This window comes from Phalacrocorax carbo, unplaced genomic scaffold (assembly GCF_963921805.1).
Source record: "Phalacrocorax carbo unplaced genomic scaffold, bPhaCar2.1 SCAFFOLD_116, whole genome shotgun sequence".
Taxonomy (NCBI): domain Eukaryota; kingdom Metazoa; phylum Chordata; class Aves; order Suliformes; family Phalacrocoracidae; genus Phalacrocorax; species Phalacrocorax carbo.
The window spans coordinates 60,175-75,988 of record NW_026990451.1 but is presented as its reverse complement, the minus strand read 5'-3'; positions in this window follow the sequence as shown (position 1 = coordinate 75,988).

Here is a 15,814-nt window from a genome sequence, read left to right as displayed (position 1 = left end):
TTCTGGAGCTCATCCCTGTCTCAGCATCTTGTCTTGTCAGAGCATGACGATGCAGATGATCTGTATCCCGACGACATCTGCATGGGATGAATACATTTTCAGAAATAGACCAGATCTGTGAGACTCCTGTCACCTTTGTGGTTTTAATAATCATAACTCAATTTTGTCGACTGACACACTTGTGAGAACTAACTTTGAAACTTAGCCTCTCCTTGGGGAAAAAAACGTGTTAGACACCAAATGAAACTGATTCAGAGCTCCGAACCACGATGGAGCCGATAGAGCTGCTGTGACTTAGTTTGTATGATTAATTAATTGGTTAATAACTATCCTAAGCAGCACAGAAAGAAGAGCTGGACCCAAAGAGGGTGCGCTACGCTGGATCCAAAAAGCACCCTTCCTCCAGAGACCCGCCTCAGGTGGCGAGTTCGCTCTGGTGCATGCCGGCCTCCCGAACTTCGGGGTCCGATGTGACCGGACCCCCACCTCCGGGGAGGGTCCGCGTACCCTGCCCAACCCCTGCTTTCCCCTGCAGCCCCCAATGCCCCCACCCCAACCCCCCAGCCTGCACAAGCAGCCAAACCGGCTTCTGCTTTTGGCCCCCAAACCAGCTCACTTTGGGACCGTTTCTGAGCTAAAAAGCCCAGCTGCTGAGCCTGTTCTCAAGTCCCAAAAATGCAGCACTCGACCTCTGCTCCTCAGCCCCAAACCACACGACTTAGTCCCCTCGGTCAGGCCCTCAAAACGCACGACTCGATCTGTTTCAGGGCCCCGGCGTCAGCCACAGGAGCCTGCTCTCACGGCCCAGGAACAGAAGAGCTGCGCTCTCCCCGCTCAGGGACCAAACCAGCTGAGCCTGGCTGCGTCCCGGCCCCCTCCGCAGTCCCCACGGGCAACGCTCAGGGCCGCGGAGAGCGCAGCCACCCCGCAGCCCCGCACCCCCACGGCCCACGCGGGCACTGTCGGGGAGGCCTCGGGAACTGAACTGCGCGGGCCCGGCCCCGCACCCCGGCGGGGCAGCCCAGCGCCGGCCCGACAGCGCTTTCCTCCTGCTCTCGCAGGCCTCGTTTCCCCGGCACCGCCGGGCCCGCACCCCAACCCCACAGGGGGCCGGGCCCAGCCCGCCTCCAGCAAACCGCGGCGGCAGCAGCCGGGGTCCCTGCCTGCCTCGCGGGCAAGGGGGGACCCGCCCGGCACCGCAGGGGCCCCCGCCGGGGTCGCCGCCGCCGCCCGACCCCGACGAGGAGCAGCCGAGAGCCGGGTGGGGCTGCCCCTACTTCCCCACGGCCGGGCACGGGCTCGGCCCCAAAACCCAACCACCGACCCACGACAGCGCTCGGCCCGGGGCCGCTGCTGCCCGCAACCCCCCCCCCCCCCGGGGACTCCGCGGACCGGGAGACCCCACAGCCGAAACCCGCCGACCCACAGCGCGCCCAGCCACGCACGCGGCTCCTCACCTGCCCCCCGGCGCGGCTGCGGCTGCCCCACGGCCCGGCACGGAGCCGAACCCGGCCACCGGACCATCCGCCGCCCCCCCGCAACCCCCGGACGCTCCGGGCCGGTTCTCGTCCCTTTTCGCTCCGACGCCTCGAGCCGAGCCGGCCCCGCTCCTCCGAGCTACCGGCGGTGCCCGCTCTGCTGCTCGGGGCCGGGCCCTGTTCTCACCCAGCCGCGAGAAGCCGCCCCGGGGTCTCCTCGGTGCGTCCAGCCCCGTGCCGTGCCGGAGCGGGGAGAGCCGGGTACGAGCGCGGAGCCCTGGGGCAGGGGTTGCCCCAGTGCCGCCGACGGTGTGGGGGTGTGTGTCGTCGTCCCCCGCCCCACGCGGGGGGCGCACACACGGTACACCCGCGGGCAGGGGCATCCCCGGGGAGCCGTGCGGCCGGGCTGCGCCGTAGGAGGGAAAGGTGATGTTGGTTTCCCATTTTCCCCGCAGCCTGATCCTCCCCCCTCCCCCGTACTGAGTTGCCCCCCCCGCCCACCCCTTCCCGCGCGTTACAGCCCGCGAAAAAGCTTTTAACAACCCCATCGACAACACTCCCTTTATCCCTCTTCCAGCAGCAGCAGCAGCGAGAGATTAAGCCAACTGCAGCAGAGAGGAGGAAGGCAAGGAGAGCCTTTTCAAGCAAGGGCAGGACAAAAATGCACGGCGTGGACAGGCACAGGAGAGGCTGCGTTATCTGGAAAGCACAACACCTACCCAAGGGCAGAAAATAAGGAACGAATCGTTTGCAAGGAGCTGCAGCAGACAGGTCACCTTTTTCTTTATTGCTCTCCTGCCCTTTGTTATCCAAAGCGATAGGCTTCACCACCGGGCAGAAAATAGCTGCCTAGATTTACACGGACAACCAGAAACAATCAAGCCACCCAGGAAAAAGTTCACAGCAGAGGTATAACACATCAGCAGCTAAAACATTTGTTACGCAGGCACAACCAGGCACTAAACAAAGGCTTTCCAACATTGGAGATCTAGAACAGGTAGACATTAGCACAGAAGCGCAAGGGGCTCCGTCACCCTGCGCAAATCTCCCCGTGCCTACACACGCACACGTTCAGAAGTTTTTTATCAGAAAACGCCCGACTGAGCCATTTGCCACAGTCACGAGACTCACGACATGACACACGAGGTGGGCCCAGAGTTTTAAGGCAAAAATACCTCCCCCGCCCCCCACCCGAGATCTTTCAGGCTCCAGACCTGCCATCTCCCCGCACCAAACCTCCCCGGCCAAAGGGTTTCAGGTGGCCCAAAACACAGTACACAGAAAATAAACGGGGAAAGCCCTACATTGTGCAAAAGAGAACGATGCCCGACCAGGGCTTCTCTGCGGGGCCCGGGCTCGGCACGGAGCCCCCCCCGGCACGAGCACGGGCCCGGGCCGGTCACGGAGCCCCCCCCCGCCCGGCCCCGGGCCCGGCACGGAGGAGCCAGCCCCCCCCCGGCACGAGCCCGGCCACGGGGCCGGCACGGAGGAGCCAGCCCCCCCCTCCCCCGCCCGGCCCCGGGGCCGGCACGGAGGAGCCAGCCCCCCCCTCCCCCGCCCGGCCCCGGGGCCGGCACGGAGGAGCCAGCCCCCCCCTCCCCCGCCCGGCCCCGGGCCCGGCACGGAGGAGCCAGCCCCCCCCTCCCCCGCCCGGCCCCGGGCCCGGCACGGAGGAGCCAGCCCCCCCCTCACCCGCCCGGCCCCGGGGCCGGCACGGAGGAGCCAGCCCCCCCCTCACCCGCCCGGCCCCGGGGCCGGCACGGAGGAGCCAGCCCCCCCCTCACCCGCCCGGCCCCGGGGCCGGCACGGAGGAGCCAGCCCCCCCCTCCCCCGCCCGGCCCCGGGGCCGGCACGGAGGAGCCAGCCCCCCCCTCCCCCGCCCGGCCCCGGGCCCGGCACGGAGGAGCCAGCCCCCCCCTCACCCGCCCGGCCCCGGGCCCGGCACGGAGGAGCCAGCCCCCCCCTCCCCCGCCCGGCCCCGGGCCCGGCACGGAGGAGCCAGCCCCCCCCCTCCCCCGCCCGGCCCCGGGGCCGGCGCGACGGAGCTCCCCCCCCCCCCGCCCGGCCCCGGGCCCGGCGCGACGGAGCTCCCCCCGCCCGGCACCGAGCCCGGCCCGGGCCGGCGACGGAGCCCCCCCCCGCCCGGCCCAGGGTCGGGCCCGCACGGAGCCCCCCCCACCCCCGGCCCACACGGAGCCCCCACCGCTGCCCGAACTCACCCACCAGCGCTCTCCGGCCCCCGGCTACGGCCGCGCTGCTCTCTCAGGCGGCTGCCGCAGACGAGGATCGGGAGCCGCCAGGCCTCCAGGAGTCCCGAGGGGATGCCGGCCACCGCAGGGGATGGCTGCCTGCGGCCGGACTGCCGCGGCGCTCCCCGCCCAGCTCCGAGCAGTCTCCGCCGGCCACGGGCTTCCCACGCCGGGCCGCAGAGGGGCCCCGGCACCGCAAAGAGACCCCTCGCGACCCGGCCGCCCCACGCACCTCTCCCACCTCCGCTCCGCCGCGCACGCGCCACCGGAAGCCCGGGCCCCGCGGGGCGGCCCTTAGAGGGCGGCCGGAAGGACCGGCCCCCACCGGCCCCGCCCCCGCGCTGGACCGCCCCCGCGCCCAGCCGGTGAGCGCCAGCGCCCCCTGCTGGCCGGGCCGCGCTCAGCTCGCGAGGGCGCCGAGGGCCGGGCGGGGCGGGACGCGCCGGCTCGGGGCCGGCTCCTTTCGGGGCGAGCGGGCGAGCGAGAGACCCCTGCGGGCCCCGGTCACGGCCGGGCAGAGCCGCGCGCCCTCCGGGAGCGGCTGAACGGGGCTGCCGCTCGTGACACGTACCGAGCCGTCCGCGACGGGAGCGAGCAGAGGAGGAAGGGGCCGGCGGCCGCGGGGCCCTGCCCGCAGGCACGGGGGGGGGGGTGCGGGCTGGGGCCCGTGGGGCCGCCCTGCTGGGCCGCTGCCCTGCGCCGCACCGCGCTGGGGGCTGGGGCCCGACCGGCGCCGGGGGACCGGGGGCAGCCACGAGCAGGGGGCCTGAGCTTAGCCACGGCCTGCAAAACACCCCGCAGCGTGAGACGCTGCGAGGCCAAGGTGGTCCTTGGCGATGGGGGCGCCTGGGCTCGGCCTCCGCCGTACCCGTCCTGGGTCTGCGTGGCGTTCCAGGGGAACGGTGTTCTCCTTGTGCGGAAGGTGGGCTGGCCGTTCGGCCGTGCCCCGGCCGTTACCGATACTGCCAGAGGCGCTCGCACGCTCTGGCCCGTTACTGCTGCGGTACCGCGCCGTAGCCGAAAGAAGAGGTGTTGTGTTTTCTCACAAAAAAGCCTCCTACGGTCAGTGGAAGAAATAACCTCCTTCCGTGGCACTGACTCTTTTCGTCCAGTCCATAGCCGGCTTTCGGCTTTTGTCTTTACAGCATTCAGTTTGCTTTCTGCCAAGCTTTCTACCTGCTGTGAAACATTTGGATGGTTTTTTCTTGTTGCTTTTTTTCCCCCCTACTTGCTCCACAACTCCCACACCAACCACCCAGCGCGGCTCGCCTTTCAGCCCCCAGACCCAGGAGCCTTGCCCTGGGACGGCCCGTACATGTCAGCAGAGTTGTTCCAGCTCTCACCCTGTCCCTACCCAGCTGAGGACGTCTGTGTCCGTGGCAGACACCCAGACACTGCCCCTGCAGCGTGGCAGGCCCCTGCCCCGTCAGTGAAAACTGCGGCAATATCGGCTAAGTTTAAAAGCGTCGGCAGGAGGTGCAGAATACGTAAATAAAGCGGCGGTTGGCTGCCGGGTACGGGTGCGATATAAATACATTTTGTTTACAGGCCTTCGTGCCTATTCAGCGTTGAACGGCACCGCAGCCCACCCACCCCGGGGCTCACGGGGCTCGGAGAAGGGTCTCTCCAAGGGCACAACCTAAGGCAGCGCAGGAAGCCCAGCTGCCACGCTCCCAGTCGCTACGGGACGCTTGCTTACAGCTACACCGACGAGGGTGCGGATGAGGCTGGAACTAGCAGAAATGCTGACTCTTCTGGCCTTTTATTTGCGGAAGGCACAGCGCGCGAGCCTCGGCGGCTCACAGGAGAAGCGTGCGGCGCTGCCGGACTCTCATTCTCAGCTCACGTACTACTGCCAAAGCTCCTGCCCTGTGCTGTGCCAGATGCCGGCTGGCGTGAGCACCTGGGCTCCTGAGGGACCCCCTTGTCCTGAGAGCCAGAGGTACTCGCTTCCCTTTGCATGAGGCCTGTAGGAGATAGACCCTGCAATTTAAAAAATCTGTATCAAACGTGGCAGACTCAAAGGGGGGCATTTTAAAAAAGGCAGGTTTGTTTTCTTTTTTAACTTTACGATCTACAGCCTAGCAAAGAGCTCCCTTTCAGTGTCAGTCGCTTGGCCTTCTCCCCTACTGACGAGGTCCCAGCCTCCCGGTGAGATCTCGCTGGAGATATTCTCAGTTTCCCTCAGGTACGGGGCTGCCCTGGCCCGAGGCCAGCGAAGAAGCTGACTTTGCCCGTGCCCGAATCAGCAACACGTCCAGCAGGCGACTTGCAGAGCCCAGGGAACCCTCGTAAAGAGGTCTGGGGGTGGGCCGCGCCACATCTGCGGCATCGGCCGTGGGAAAGGACCGGCGCAGTAAAGCAGGTGGGTGAAACCGCGGTCCGCGCCAGTACGTGCTGCTGCCTGGGGCATGGCTTTGCTGCGGGTCAAGTCAGATGCTCTCTGTAAGAGTCAGTCAGGGCAAAGGCCGCAGCAGATTTCTTTTCTGCTCATTTTAACAAAGGCTGGACGGAGCCCATAGAGGAAGGCACTACGCGTCTTGCTGGGTCTGTTTGCCTGCCTTCTCGTAAGCCGTCGCGGAAACTTGCACGAGCAAAGCCTGTGCAAGCTGATGACAGCCACGCACGGTTGAAGAGGGAGCAGACGGTGAGAGCAGAGGTGCGCGCTCAGGCTGTGCGCTGGAAGCTAATGCTAATGCTGCAAAATAAAGAGTGGATTTTCTTTTTTGGGTTTAGGTGAGCGCTAAACATGACATGTGCGTGTGTGCGTGTGTCTCTCGCAGGTTTTTGTCATACACCCCACCCCCCCGCCCCAAAAAAACCACCCGCACATGCCACGCGTTAAACAGTGGTTTTCCATTGTACTTAGACGTGCTTACATAGGTGTGTTGGTTTTTTTCTTTTTTAATGCAGAAACAGCAATACGATAGATTTAATACAGCTAGCAATTAGATGGGTGTAGCTTTAGAGCGTCGGCTGTTTACAAAGCAACTGCACACCTTCTTTAACTCACAGTTTAAACAGGTAAACTTGCAGTGCATCACACGTGCTTTGTACAGTCACGGTCCACACGGCAGGCCAGATGCTTCCCCCTGCCTTGTCCTTGTTCCCCCGACTCCGACGGGACCGCCGAGGCCACCCTGGGGACAGCGCCGCTTTCTAGCAGCTGGGTTGCTTGCCTGGACGCCCCACAGACAAACAGTCATTTCCCCGCTGAACCTCTTCTCAAATATTTTCCTAGCCCTGCAGGCCCCAGGTCCTTTGGTTCATATTTCCTTTTTTCCGGGCTTGATGCACAGGACCGACGATTTCCAGAAATAGAAACAGAGGCTGATTCAGTCCAGGCTAAACATTCTCTGACCTAAACCAAACTGCCTTCGAAGAGATAGCTGTACTGTAGGCACCACCTCGGGAACAGAAGTTGCCCTGTCATTAAAAAAAAAAAAAAGAAGAAAAACAAGGCATTTCAGGCTGAGGAGGCTGAACGGTGTGCTGGGGGCAGTGGGGGGTTGGAAAGAAACAGTTCAGACGATTAGAGTGAGCTTAGCGTTGCAAAGCGTGCCATTATTTTTAATTTGGCAGTCAGAAGAAAATAGATTCTGACACTGATTTCCTGCGTGCTGCGGGAGTTCTCTCCTCAGCATTCCTGTGCACCATTTTACTTTTGTGTCCCGTCCGCTTCGCTTTTGCGCTGTAGCTCTCCGGTTCTAGCTACGCTTCCCACCACCCCCATTACGCTTTGACAAGCCCAGCTCTCGCTGTGCTTCCCTTCCCTTCCCTTCCCGTATGCGCGTGCAGGGAAAAGCCCGCGCGTCTGCCACTACAGGACACGCTCTGGGGGGCAGGAGAGATGACGACGCTCCCTGACAGAGGACACAGCTGAGGGGCGGTCCGCCGGGGCCGGGGAGATGGCAGCACCTTCCCTCAGCTGCCCCATCCGAGCACAGGTGCAGGTGCGCACTGAGGAGAGACAAGCAGGCAGGAGCCGCAGAGCGAGAGAGAAAATAAAATTCACGGGTGGGTGCTACTTGCGTCTCATTTTTAGCGCAAGACATTAATTCTCAGCACATTCTTGGAGCTGCCCCTTTGGGACTCACGGAGAAGAGGGAGGTTGGCCACGCGGTGCAGCCCAGCTCTGCTTCCCCTAAATGGTTTTACTGTTCAGGTGTTGCCCTAATCTGGCCGGTACCCCCGCAAAGAGTTTGGGATTTCTGCTGCCTCTCCGGGCCAGCCACAGACCCTGACTTCATCGCAGCGAATGACCCTGCACTCGTCAGAGCGGTTGCCGAGTCACATCCCGCTGCCTTCCCTGCAGAACTGGAGACCCTTTTTCAGCCCTTGCCCCCTCTTCTCTCAGCTCGTCGCCCGTCCCTTTACCAGTGCCGGCACCGATCCTGCCTCCAGCTCGCCCTGTCCCCACCTGCGAGCGCCCAACAGGAGCTAAATGTCTCCTCAAGGATGCACGGAAGAGACGCGCAGGTAACCCAGCACAGACCCCCTGCAAACATCTTCTTTCCATTTGCTTTCCTCTCCTGACACGAAGGGATGACTTAGGAAAAGCGTACTGCTCGCATTTCACCTGCACCGCTTCTACTTTCACTCTCGCTCTCCTTGGCAGTAATTAATAGCGGTGGCGGGGGGGGCTGGGGCATTCCCCCAAAGCGGCTGCGGTTACATCCGGGCGGTTGTGGCACTCCATTAGCTTTGTAATTTTTAAATCTAAATCTTCTGGAATTGTTAGTTCTGGTCAGGAATCACCCGTACCTGCAAATTTTCTTAATAGCTACGCTTGACCCCAGCCACTGTTTAACAGCTCACCTTTATTTCTCTTCATTTAAGAACCCAAAGCTTCGTTTACTGCTTGGGTTGGAAGCAGGAGCTGTCGCTGCCTCTGAACTTTCTAACAGCCCTGTTACAATTTCAGTACTACCCGCTCCCAATTTAGCTTTCCGGGTCGATTTTCATTCTAGATTCTAAAATTTCCTTATTTTGTTTCTGATCAGGAGTCATTAATGCCTGCAGTTGATTTAATAACGGCTGCATTTAGATTGAGCTATTAATGACTCGCAACTCTATTTATGGCATAAAAAAGGACTGCCTTTATTTTTTTTAATTACAGATTAGGAATAATGACTGCCTGGTTTGTTCAGTAATAGCTGCGATTAAATTGAGTCACGACTCCTCCCTAAATAATATGTGTTTATTTGCACTCTAACAATTTAACCTCCCCTTCACCGGTCAGGGGCACCGACAAGTGCCCGCGCGTACCTCCGCGCCCCCTGCGCCGGCTCCCCAGGGAGCAGCCTCGTACCCTGACCAGAGTCTGCAGCGGCCCGTTGTCGGCCCAGCTCCTCGCCCTCGAGCGGCGGATCCGCTGCTGCCCAGAGGGGACGGAAACGGCGCGGGGTAAATGATAATGTGAAATGATAAACGAATAAAATGATCTCACAAGGGGGAAGAAAACCAGCAAAGCAAAAACCAAACCCCAAACAGAACACCATACCACTAAACCGCCTCACCGCCCCCTCAGCGCCCAAAACAGCATCCCGGGAGGAAAAAAGCAAAGCAGGCCACAAGGGACCTTTCTAGTACAGCTGCTGCCAAAGAGCGCCAAGCTCTGGAAGCCTTACCTCAGGCAACGCCTCCGCTTCTCTAAACGCCAGAGCACGCCTGCCCGGGGGGCTGAGACAGCCCCAGAGCTGCGACCGCCCGAGGGAACACGGGAGCCCCGGCGCCAGAGGAGCCCGGGGGCAGCGAGAGCTGCCCGAGCCCCGGCTGGGGCTCTTCGACCCCCGGGCCCCGCCCCCGCCCTTCCCACAGCGCCCCGCGAAAGGGGCGGGCCGAGCCCCCCGAGGGGGGAAGGCCCCGGGAGCCGTACGGGAGCCGCCTGGAGCTCCCGGCGCGGGAGGGGGGGGGGGAGAGAAAACACCCAAACCGAGCCCCCCCCCGAGCGGAGCAAACACAGGCTCGGGCCGTTGCCGGGGGGCGGGGCCTGTCGCTAAGGGGAGAGAGCCGGCACCGCCCCCGGGCCGTTGCCAGGGGGTGGGGCCTGTCGCTAAGGGGAGAGAGCCGGCACCGCCCCCCGGGCCGTTGCCAGGGGGCGGGGCCTGTCGCTAAGGGGAGAGAGCCGGCACCGCCCCCCGGGCCGTTGCCAGGGGGCGGGGCCTGTCGCTAAGGGGAGAGAGCCGGCACCGCCCCCCGGGCCGTTGCCAGGGGGCGGGGCCTGTCGCTAAGGGGACAGAGCCGGCACCGCCCCCCGGGCCGTTGCCAGGGGGCGGGGCCTGTCGCTAAGGGGAGAGAGCCGGCACCGCCCCCGGGCCGTTGCCAGGGGGCGGGGCCTGTCGCTAAGGGGAGAGAGCCGGCACCGCCCCCCGGGCCGTTGCCAGGGGGCGGGGCCTGTCGCTAAGGGGAGAGAGCCGGCACCGCCCCCCGGGCCGTTGCCAGGGGGCGGGGCCTGTCGCTAAGGGGACAGAGCCGGCACCGCCCCCCGGGCCGTTGCCAGGGGGCGGGGCCTGTCGCTAAGGGGAGAGAGCCGGCACCGCCCCCGGGCCGTTGCCAGGGGGCGGGGCCTGTCGCTAAGGGGAGAGAGCCGGCACCGCCCCCCGGGCCGTTGCCAGGGGGCGGGGCCTGTCGCTAAGGGGAGAGAGCCGGCACCGCCCCCCGGGCCGTTGCTAGGGGGCTGGGCCTGTCGCTAAGGGGATAGAGCCGGCACCGCCCCCCGGGCCGTTGCCAGGGGGCGGGGCCTGTCGCTAAGGGGAGAGAGCCGGCACCGCCCCCCGGGCCGTTGCCAGGGGGCGGGGCCTGTCGCTAAGGGGAGAGAGCCGGCACCGCCCCCCGGTCCGTTGCCAGGGGGCGGGGCCTGTCGCTAAGGGGAGAGAGCCGGCACCGCCCCCCGGGCCGTTGCCAGGGGGCGGGGCCTGTCGCTAAGGGGAGAGAGCCGGCACCGCCCCCCGGGCCGTTGCCAGGGGGCGGGGCCTGTCGCTAAGGGGAGAGAGCCGGCACCGCCCCCCGGGCCGTTGCCAGGGGGCGGGGCCTGTCGCTAAGGGGAGAGAGCCGGCACCGCCCCCCGGGCCGTTGCCAGGGGGCGGGGCCTGTCGCTAAGGGGAGAGAGCCGGCACCGCCCCCCGGGCCGTTGCCAGGGGGCGGGGCCTGTCGCTAAGGGGAGAGAGCCGGCACCGCCCCCCGGGCCGTTGCCAGGGGGCGGGGCCTGTCGCTAAGGGGAGAGAGCCGGCACCGCCCCCCGGGCCGTTGCCAGGGGGCGGGGCCTGTCGCTAAGGGGAGAGAGCCGGCACCCCCCCCCGGGCCGTTGCCAGGGGGCGGGGCCTGTCGCTAAGGGGAGAGAGCCGGCACCGCCCCCCGGGCCGTTGCCAGGGGGCGGGGCCTGTCGCTAAGGGGAGAGAGCCGGCACCGCCCCCCGGGCCGTTGCCAGGGGGCGGGGCCTGTCGCTAAGGGGAGAGAGCCGGCACCGCCCCCCGGGCCGTTGCCAGAGGGCGGGGCCTGTCGCTAAGGGGAGAGAGCCGGCACCGCCCCCCGGGCCGTTGCCAGGGGGCGGGGCCTGTCGCTAAGGGGAGAGAGCCGGCACCGCCCCCCGGGCCGTTGCCAGGGGGCTGGGCCTGTCGCTAAGGGGATAGAGCCGGCACCGCCCCCCGGGCCGTTGCCAGGGGGCGGGGCCTGTCGCTAAGGGGAGAGAGCCGGCACCGCCCCCCGGGCCGTTGCCAGGGGGCTGGGCCTGTCGCTAAGGGGAGAGAGCCGGCACCGCCCCCCGGGCCGTTGCCAGGGGGCGGGGCCTGTCGCTAAGGGGAGAGAGCCGGCACCGCCCCCCGGGCCGTTGCCAGGGGGCGGGGCCTGTCGCTAAGGGGAGAGAGCCGGCACCGCCCCCCGGGCCGTTGCCAGGGGGCGGGGCCTGTCGCTAAGGGGAGAGAGCCGGCACCGCCCCCCGGGCCGTTGCCAGGGGGCGGGGCCTGTCGCTAAGGGGAGAGAGCCGGCACCGCCCCCCGGGCCGTTGCCAGGGGGCGGGGCCTGTCGCTAAGGGGAGAGAGCCGGCACCGCCCCCCGGGCCGTTGCCAGGGGGCGGGGCCTGTCGCTAAGGGGAGAGAGCCGGCACCGCCCCCCGGGCCGTTGCCAGGGGGCGGGGCCTGTCGCTAAGGGGAGAGAGCCGGCACCGCCCCCCGGGCCGTTGCCAGGGGGCGGGGCCTGTCGCTAAGGGGAGAGAGCCGGCACCGCCCCCCGGGCCGTTGCCAGGGGGCGGGGCCTGTCGCTAAGGGGAGAGAGCCGGCACCGCCCCCCGGGCCGTTGCCAGGGGGCGGGGCCTGTCGCTAAGGGGAGAGAGCCGGCACCGCCCCCCGGGCCGTTGCCAGGGGGCGGGGCCTGTCGCTAAGGGGAGAGAGCCGGCACCGCCCCCCGGGCCGTTGCCAGGGGGCGGGGCCTGTCGCTAAGGGGAGAGAGCCGGCACCGCCCCCCGGGCCGTTGCCAGGGGGCGGGGCCTGTCGCTAAGGTGGGTGGGGCCAGGTGGGTCAGCCATCAGACCGCCTGCCCGCCCATCGCCGGGGGCGGGGCCCGTTGCTAAGAGCGTGGCGAGGAGTATCAGCACCACCCTCACCGGGCTATCGCAAGGGGTCAACACCTGTCGCTAAGGGCTGTGGTACACGGCTCCAGCCCCCACGGTGCCGTCACCAGGTAGCGGGGGGGGGGGTGTCACTAAGTGGCGTGGAGAAGTGAGCGCGGCGAAGTGTCGCTACAGCCCGTGCACGGCTGCTGGCTGCAGTACCGCGGTTTGGCCGCACGGTGGCGGTAGAGAGCAGAAAAGGGCGTCACTGCGCATGCGCGGCTGCCCGCCTGCAGTACCGCGGTTTGGTCGCACGGTGGCGGCAGAGAGCAGAAAAGGGCGCCACTGCGCATGCGCGGCTGCCCGCCTGCAGTACCGCGCCTTGGTCGCACGGTGGCGGTAGAGAGCTAAAATGGCGCCACTGCGCATGCGCGGCTGCCCGCCTGCAGTACCGCGGTTTGGTCGCACGGTGGCGGTAGAGAGCAGAAAAGGGCGCCACTGCGCATGCGCGGCTGCCCGCCTGCAGTACCGCGGTTTGGTCGCACGGTGGCGGTAGAGAGCAGAAAAGGGCGCCACTGCGCATGCGCGGCTGCCCGGCTGCAGTACCGCGGTTTGGCCGCACGGTGGCGGCAGAGCTAAAATGGCGCCACTGCGCATGCGCGGCCGCCCGCCTGCAGTACCAGCATCTGCTTGCACGGCAACAGCAGCGGCCAGAGGAAAACTTCACCCTCGGGAACGGGCGGCTTCCCGTCTGCCGTACCCGGTTTTGATCGACCGGTGACTGCCGCGAACGGATAAGGGGCGGGTGGAAATCTCTACCAGGGTAGCGGAGCTCCCGCCTGCAGTCCCGGGGTTCGGTCGCTCGGTGAAAGCAGCGCGCAGAAAACAACAGGTGGCCACTGCGCATGCGCGGCTGCCCGCCTGCAGTACCGCGCCTTGGTCGCACGGTGGCAGCAGAGAGCAGCAAAGGCGCCACTGCGCATGCGCACTGTCCGCCCGCCTGCCCCACTCGCCCCCACCCCACGCCCGAGGGAGGAGAAGCAGCACAAACCACCTGGGGAAAAAGGTCCCCTTTCCCACCCCCACACCCCCCCCGGAGTAAGCCCCATCAGTTGCTGTAGGCCTGCGGCATCAGGGCTGGGACAGGGAGAGCAGCAAGTCAACAGGTCCTGGAGGGTTAAAGAAGAAAATCCATCAGGGGAACACAGCTGCCCTTCTGAAGGCAGGCTGCCCGGGGTGAGGGGGGCAGCTGTGCGTCGGGGCACAGGGCAGCCAGGCAGACCAGATGCCAGCGGCTGCCCTGCAAAGGAGTTGTGCGCTGCTGAGCCTTGGGCTTCGTTGGCTTGGCAGCGCCTCGCCTCGCCACTGCTCATCCTGCGTAAGCACGAGGCTTCAGCGAGCACAGAACAGGAGGCCAGGGGAAGCGGGGGGGAGGAATGTCACCGGGGAAAAAAAGTCATGCAGGGGGGCCATCTCAGGGGACAGCGTCTGGGAGGTCACAGACACACGCAGAGGGAGGGCGGGGGAGGAGGCGGACACTGCCGGACAGGGGCATGTCTGGGCAGACACGCCATGGGGAACATGCATGGGGATGACTGACACCAGGGGGGTCCCCCCAGGATAATCCACAACGGGCAACTCACCTGGGCTTACCTGCAGCAGATGATCCGCTCCAGATAACCGACCCACTCCGGAGAATCCATTCCGGATAAGCCCCAGCAATGCCCCTCAAACTGCTGCTGTTTCACCCCAAATTTTCCCCAATTTGGGGTTTTTGGGGCGGTCGTTTGGTGGTGCTGATTTCTGTTTGGATGGCTTGGCTTTTTTTGTTGTTGGGGGTTTTGGGGGTTTTACCTTATGGAAAAGCAAAAAAAGCCAAAGGAACAAAGTTGGGATTGCTTTTCCAAACGGTTCACTTCTGGGTCTCTTTGGCCCTTTCCACAACAAAGAAATCGGTGATTTTTGCTCCTGGTTTTGTGCATGAGAATGGTTAGTGGGGTTCCAACCCATCCAACCCCCCACCGCTTTTTTCCCCCCCCCCCCTTTCCAGCTGCACAAACCCAGCAGGAGTGGGCTTTCCCAGGAGCCCCCAATTGTTTTCTTTCCCCCAAACCTGTTTGGGTGTTTTGCCTGTTTGGGGTTTTTCACCCCCCATTGCAGACCCAGACTTGGGGGCTTTGGGGTGTTTGTCTGCCCTGGCAGCAGCTCCCAGGCTGCCTGCGCAGCCCCAGAGGGGGAAGTCCCCATCTGGGGGAATCGGCCCCAAATCGGGATGGGAGAAGGAGAACGGGAAAGGGGCAGCATTTGAAAGCGCTTTTGTGTCTTCAGTTGATTGGGGGGTGGGGGTGGGGTGTGTGTCCAATTTTTAAATCCTCTCTATAAACATCTCTGTCAACATGGTTTCTTTGCATTTTAAAACCTTATATAGCATAGACATTTGCACTTGTGTGTCTACTTACACATCCTTACAGAGTACATCTATATTTTATATATACTATCTATTTTACATTTACATACAACACCTGTTTAGACTTAGCTATTAAATTTACACTTACACCTACTTAGGCTATTTACACTTACACAGCATATCTATTTACACATACCTGTTCAGACTTCCATATTAACACGTATATAAACCACCTATTTAGGCTAGCTATCTGCTTACTTACCCTTTGACACTTCAATCTTTTTCGACTTCTCTATTTAGACATCTACTTACAGTTATACCTAGGCTTATTTCACTCTATATAACCTCTATTTAGATTACACATCTGCTTAGACTATGTAACACACACTAAGCGTAGATGCTCGCTCTAGCCAGACTTTCTTCTGCTTTGAATTCCTTCATCTATCCTTTTTCTTCATTTTAAACTCCTTTATTTTTTAATTTAGATATTTAGACAGTCGAGTTACTTTTGTGGTTTAAAACCCTGTATCTCAATGTAGAATTTTTGTATCCTGAAATCCGTTATATAATATAGGAGAGAGAAGTTCTTATTTTAAAATCCCTTTATACATCTATCAATTAATATGACATGTCAATATATATAAAATAAGAGGTTTTTGTAATAGCCCCCCTCAATTTTCAGGCATTTTGGGGCTGCAACCCCCCTTTTTGGGGGGGAACCCCTACATGACGCCCCCACTCACCTGTTCCTCTGACGCATTATCAGCTCCCCCAGTGACACCGGGGCGCCCCGCATGACATCATCACACCGCCCCCCCCCCCCCCCCCCAATTTTATTCACCCCCAAGAAGGGCACTAAACAAGGGAATCTACTCCAACCTGCAGCTCATTACTTTAATAGTGCCATTTACAAAGGTACACACACACACACACACCCCACCCCCCAGAAAAGGGGGAGCTCTGCTAAAATCTAAAAGGTGGGGCAGCCCCCCAAACAGCTGCAGCCCCCCCAGCCCCTGTCCGCAGGCTAGCGGCCGCCCCACGGCGGAGCGGGAGCGTGCCAGAGGACGGTGTCACGTCTCTCTCGGGCTCTGCTCGGACATGTTCCCGCGCTGGGACGGGCTCCCCGGGGCGA